Source organism: Octopus bimaculoides, chromosome 11, assembly GCF_001194135.2.
Source record: "Octopus bimaculoides isolate UCB-OBI-ISO-001 chromosome 11, ASM119413v2, whole genome shotgun sequence".
NCBI lineage: Eukaryota > Metazoa > Mollusca > Cephalopoda > Octopoda > Octopodidae > Octopus > Octopus bimaculoides.
In genome coordinates this window covers 31,434,994-31,442,252 of record NC_068991.1, presented here as the reverse complement: position 1 = coordinate 31,442,252, position 7,259 = coordinate 31,434,994, and positions in this window count along the sequence as shown.

Sequence of the window (7,259 nt, the reverse complement as noted above, 5' to 3'; positions counted from 1 at the left end):
TTCTCACATTTATTATTATTATTATTATTATTATTATTATTATTATTATTATTATTATTATTATTATTACTATTATCATTATTATTATTTCTTCAGTACTTACTCGCATTATTTTATAGTTCTTCATGTAGACTCGATTACCGTTTTCTTTACAAACTACATACAAGCCCCTCTGTGTTTTGCTCGGGTGCAAATGCGGGATCTTTGGTCGTATTTCCATGTTGCTTATCACGTCGGAATGACTTGGGATCAATTTCCAATATGTTTCATCTCACCATGGCATCAGTTTTGTATGTGACATTCAGAATTCAACCATCGTTTAACACATGTGGGGATTTTGACTGGCAACTGTTGGTGATGCCACCTATGGTTGCTTTCGGAGTAAGAGACGGAAAGAAATAGAGTTTAAGAAATAGAAGGGAGGGAGTATTTTCACTCAAGGGGAGAGAACTACTCAGGGTTTATAATCTTTTTTTCTTTAGCTTTATTATTATTAGGCAAGGTCATTTTCTTATGAGTGAGAGAATATATGAAATAATATTTCCACATAATTCATTTATTATTATTATTATTATTTTTCTCTCCAGTACTTATTCACTTTGATTTATAGCTCTTCACACTTAACTGTTTTATTTCGAAAACAATGTTGCAACGATCTAAAAAAGATATGTCAGATGGAGCAATATCAGGTGAGTAAGGAGAATGAGGCAAAAGATATTCTTTTTTACTCTAGGAACAAGGCCCGAAAATTTTTGGGGTGGGGGCCAGTCGATTAGATCGACTCCGTTCGTCATTGAAAAGCAATTTTGCGACCGAACCTTTCTTGGGTAGGAATCATCGCAAGCAATGAAAGGCGGGTTCGGTATGGTTATATCGAACGAAAATGACAATGGTTAGTACCAATAATAAAAATAAAAGAGTAACCATACTCAAACCAGCACTATGCGCGAAAAATCTTTTCTGTTATCTATTCAGTCGTGTTACACTAAATGAAATTGTTAATCCAGGATAGTATTGTCATCAACTGGAAGCATAGCAGAAAATTTTGGAGAAAGAGCGACCGTTATTGGTCAATCGGAAAGAGCTGCTGCTCTTACATAATAAAGCAAAATCACATTTCGACCAAATCACTACAGAAAGGATTATGGCACTAAATTTAGTAGTTCTGCCGCATTCTTCTTACTCTTCTGATCTTACTTCATCTAATTTATTATCTTTCCAGAACATTGCACCATTATTAACAAGGAGAACAGTTTATCAATTATGGTGAGGTTAAGAACTATATTGAGTGTTTCTTTGCTTCGAAACCTGAAGAATTTTATGCTCGATCAATAAATAATTTGCCAAATAGATGGAATTATGTTATCAGTAAAAAGGGAAAATATCTTGATTACATATATCGATTAAGACTAATGAATCATTTGTTTCTTTGAGACTAAAAGAAACAATATAACTAAATTAGTCTACATTAATTGCATCTCACTCGTCGACAGAATGAATAACTTAATAGCGGTGCATAAATAACTATTGTAATAACAATACATACCTAGGCATGGGCTTTAAATGTATATTTTACATGTGCGTCACATGCTGTATAAATGTGTGACATTGTGTATGCGTATATGTAAGCATCTAAGCGGTTGTGTGCATGGTCGTATTTTTCTATGATTGTGTGATTATTTATACGTACGTACGTCTATTTCTGTATATGCGACGGTCGAAGATGTTTTAGAAATGTAAAAGTGACAGAAATATTTCTATTTAACAAACGCACATACACAAATACACATACAGATAAATACATCCATGAACATACATAGTGACATACATGCAGCTTAACAAGCACATGCGCACACATATACACCCACAAACAGATTTTGACACGCACACACACACATAGACACACACACACACACACACACACACACAGACACACACGCACACAGACAAACACACACACAACTACACAAGCATTCAAACACAGAAATAACCTCACATGCACATATATATAACATTACAAACACGCACACACATACTACGTCACAAATTCAACGATAAATCTAATACAATATAAATACACACACATGTAATAACAAAAGAACAAAGAATTAATACACACACACACATATATATATATATACAAAGAAATGATTGAGACAAGAGGAAAACGTTTGTCAAGAAGATGCCTCCTCTTTATACTTGAAATAAGAATCAACAATAAAATACAAGAAGATTCTGAATACGGCTAATGGCGTCATAAAAACCGGAGCAAAACACACAAAATGGCGACTTGAATTTCAAAAGATATTTTTATTGAGCTTCTTGATTAAAATAGAGGAATGTCTTTTATGTATGTATGTATGTATGTATGTATGTATGTATGTATGTATGTATGTATGTATGTATGCATGTATGTATGCATGCATGCATATATGTATGTATATATATATATATATATATATATATATATATATATATATATATATATATATATATATATATATATATATATATATATATATATATATATATATATATATACATATATATATATATATATATATATATATGCAAAGATGTATATATGTAAAGATATGTATCTATGTATGTACGTATGTTTGTAAGTATATGTGTCTCTTTTTGTATATGTATGTGTGTGTATTTATGTATGTATGTATGTATGTATGTCTATAAGTTCTCTGGTTGGCCCACAAACCCTGTTATACAAAGTGCATGAGAGAATATGCTTGATATCCATGACAGCGTTTCGGCTGACTAAGCCTACTTTTGATAAGTAGACATCACCACACTGCATATATGCATGTGTGCATACATGTCTATATATATGTTTTCCTTTTCTCTTTTTTATTCAGAGTTAATTTTGACAGGCCACCTGCTTGGTAGCAAGGTTGTAGAAGAAGACATCCTGCTGTTTTTTAATGTAAGGATTCTTGTGATATCTTCCTTACTTTTGTTCCGAAATATGAAGCAGTCAGCCAAGAATCTTTTCTAGTTCACTATTAAATAGGTTTGGAAATGATTATCAAAAGTAGTTCTGGACAATGTAAAGATTTTTTATTCCAGGTGCCCCATTACAAGTGTTGCAAACGTTGCTGTGATTTTTGTCACCATCGCTGTGCCTTGCACTCGTAGATAAAATTTATTGTCAACATCATATATTGAGCCAAACGATACCTCTCAATTCTATATCAGTCATCACATTCTTGTGATGTAAACGTGCATGAAAAACAAACTAAAGATTTATCTTTTCAATGATGGTAAGCATCAATACATTTGTGCAAATGGAAAATTCAAAATATTCTTTTTTTACAAAATATAAGATAAAAATGATCAACTACAAAAAGCAAAAGAAGAATATTTTATAAGAATTCTAAACTCGGAAGTAAACCGGAAATAGTTAACACCATAACAAAAAAAAAAAAAAACGAAAAGAGAAAATTACAACTTCCTCTTCATGCATTAGTTCGGAACACGTGAGTTTGAAAAGTTGAGAAACGAAAGCGCTTACATACAAACTGCACACGAGACATAAAATACACCCTATATACGAAGTTCTACCACAACGGTTAGTAACATTCTGTTAAATAAAATAAAAATTTAAAATAGTTAATAACCTATGCATATATACATTAAAAAAACACACACACACACACGCACGCACACACACACACACACACACACACACACACACATACACACACACACACACAAAATTACTATTTTGGCCACACTTCCTTTTTTTATATTTTGTTCATAATGTGAGACGTCCTTCATTATTTTATGTATTTATTTATTTACTATTGTGGTTTTTCAATATATTCTTTAATTTATTACTTTATAACTATTTCAACCAAAACAATAAGGTTTTCGCCAAGTTCTGGTAACCAAACCACGAAGAGTTGTTTCTCCTGTACGTTCTGATCCCAAGACTAGAATTGTTCATTCCTGTCAGAAATATAGGTTTCCGTTAGTAACTGATAGTGCTATATTAACTAATAGTATAGTTTCACACGCATACATATACACGCATTTAATATGTATTTCTTTCGTCTGTGAGAACAATAATAAATATTGCGCTTGCTGTTTGTCATGGAAGAGAGTAAAGCAATCATTAACGTCCCGTACATACAGCTGACTTTTATGTCGTAAGAAAGTGCAAGTAGACAGCAAGGCGGCTGGAATCAAGACTAACACGCATCAAATGTATATGTATATATATATATATAGATATAGAATATATATATATATATATATATATATATATATAGAATATATATAAAATATATACATGTATGTATATAGATGTATGTATATAGACGTATGTAATAAAAGACAAGATATAGAAGGAAACAAACTCGTAAAATTGAGACGTTTATTATTGGAAGAAAAATTCATCAGATTCGATCAATAAGTACCCGGACTGTTGCCATAGAAACAAAGCTAAAGCGCGCAGAGTGATGCCGCTTGGCACAGATTGAACTTGAACTCTGTGCGTATGTGCACTAAGTTTTAACGGTCTGGCTCGCTTCCGATGTTTACAGCAGTGTTTTGAAGGAATTTATGTAGCGTGTGATCGTCGCATTGACCATGAATCTGCCTCAAATTTTGCCCAAAGCCTGACGATACCTGTTTAGAGGCCAACGCAAAGTTTCAGAAACAGTATTGAGAGGAGTGTATGAACCGAAAAAATGTCGATAGTGACAAACGTTCTGGGAGACCTGCAACCAACAGAACTGAGAAAAACATCACAGATATGCGTGCAGCTGTGAGGAGAAATCGTCGAATCACCATCCGTGAGTTATCAGAGGATGCGCAGATTAGTTACTGTTCAGTTCAGTTCATTATCTCCGGAAATTTGGGTATGAGGCGCGTGTCTGCCAAGTTTGTACCATAACTGCTGACAACGCACCTGCCCATTCAGGGCAGCTTGTGTATCAGTTTTTGGCTACGCACAGCATTCCCCAGGTCCGACAGCTGTCGTATTTCCAAGATCTTTCTCCTTGCGACTTTTTCCTATTTCTAAAAATCAAAGATTCCAGGATGTCGAGGAAATCAAAGTGAATACGACGAGGCAGCTGCTGATTATCCCAGAAAACGAGTTCCATGAGTAGAAACAGCGCTGGATTAAGTGTGTGGCTTCCGAAGGAGACTACTTTGAAGGAGAAAAAAAGCCAAATTGGTACGTATTGTAGTTTAGTTTTTATAGCACCAGTCCGGATATTTATTGATCAGACCTCGTATATATGTATATATGCATATGTACACACGCATATTCATATATATATGTATGCTTTTATGTATGTATGTATGTATGCATGTATGTATGCATGTATGTATGTACGTATGTGTGTATGTGTGTATATATGTATATGTATGGATCTTTTCTGTTTGGCTGCCAGCATCAATTCTATTGGAATTGATTTCATATTCCGTATAATGATTCACTTTTATAGGCTAATTAATGACGTGAAAGTAATTTCACTATAAATCAATAAATAAAGAGTATTTAAAGTTTGAAAATTTTGGTAATTTTAGTCAATCGTAAGCCGCAGACACATTCATGTCTGTTTCGATAGTAACAAGCGGAACATGAGAACTTTTTTGCCTGTTGCCATAGTAACAGTCTTTGAAAAGTCTGCGAGGAAGCACGTGTTGACAGAAGTCTTTTTGTCATTGAGCATTGAGGTGCTTGTGAGGTGTGCTAAAAATAACAGCTAAATAAGATTTTTTGGATAAATCTTTTAAATAAAAGTTTATTTGCCAACATCTCGCTCAGAGATTTAAATTAACATAAACGTTTATTTACATGAAGAATAATTACCAGAGACATAACACGTGTTGTTTAGAAATATTGACAACACGTGCTATTTTCAGGATGTTGACGACAAAATGTGCAGTTAAACACAAAAAAAAAAAAAAATTATAGCTTCCAAATCCTGTTTCCCAACTGGGTGAAAATGATCAAACTTTAAACCACTATAACTTTTTAAAAACATTTTTTTCTGAAAAAAAAATGAAATAACTTCAGCAATTCAGTTTGGGCAAGTGTATTATTGTGCCAAATTAAAAAATGTTCGGTTAACTTTAATTTTTTGAAATACTGACAGCCGAACCGAAAAGATCCATATAGAGATGGGTGTGCCTTTAGTGTATATGTGTGCAAATAAGTAGCAGTTTTTCTGATATATACTGGAATAGACTATTTTCACCGCGAAAATTTTTAGTTATTAAAGATGTTTCTTGTCTCCATATTGGTTGTTAATGCTGGATTTGGAACTGTAGTATCCCATTGATACTGTAATCCAATTAATGTTTCATGACCTTCCGGTTGAATAAACGAAGTGTGGTAATACTGAGTCGTTCATGAACATTGTAGTATGTCGCAAAGAATCATGGCAATAGTACTATAGTTGTGACGGGTGAAATAATTAAACTGGTTGATTTGAGTTAGATGTTTCGGCTACAAACATAGCACAGTGCTAACGTTAAGACAGGGATCAGTAACTCATTGATCTATTGTATGGCTCTTGACCACAGCGAACATTTATTTCAATTTTATGTGGTGCATCATGGGAAGATGACGTTGCTGAATATAGATTTCTCTCGAACCAATTAGGAGGAAGTTTTATGCTTTTATATCTTCATTGATGTGCCGATTTTGTCGCCGATGTTCATATATATCACTGGCATATACACATATAGTAAGTAAATGGATCTTCGTTGGTTTCGAAGATTAGTGTTCCAGTTGTTTGATTAACAGAACTGTCAATGCATTGTGTGTGTTAGAGACATGTAAACCCCCCTTAAAGTAATTCTCAGGTGGAATCAGTGCGACACGGTATGTGACGTGTGTCTAGTCCAGTCAAGCGGTGGTCTGCCCTTCGGCAGGTTCTATGAACCTTCTCCAGTACTCTTTATATGAGCTGAGAGGGCCCGTACCTTTCCTTACCACAGCAAGGTAGACTTCTGGAACGACGGCTACCATGACAAGTCTTGTTAAGAATACTGGAGTTGTTTACCATTGCCTTCTGCGGGTAGGTGAGATTTGAACTCAGAATACAGAGAGCTGCAAGATATACTGTAAAACATCTCTGCCGACGTGCCAACGCATCTGCCAGAACAACATAAAATGAAGTGTTTTGTTCAAGAGCATAACGTGCCGCCCGGTCCAGGAATCGAACACATCTAGCGATCGTGAGTGCAATACCCTAACCACTAGGCCACGCCATTTCACTGTA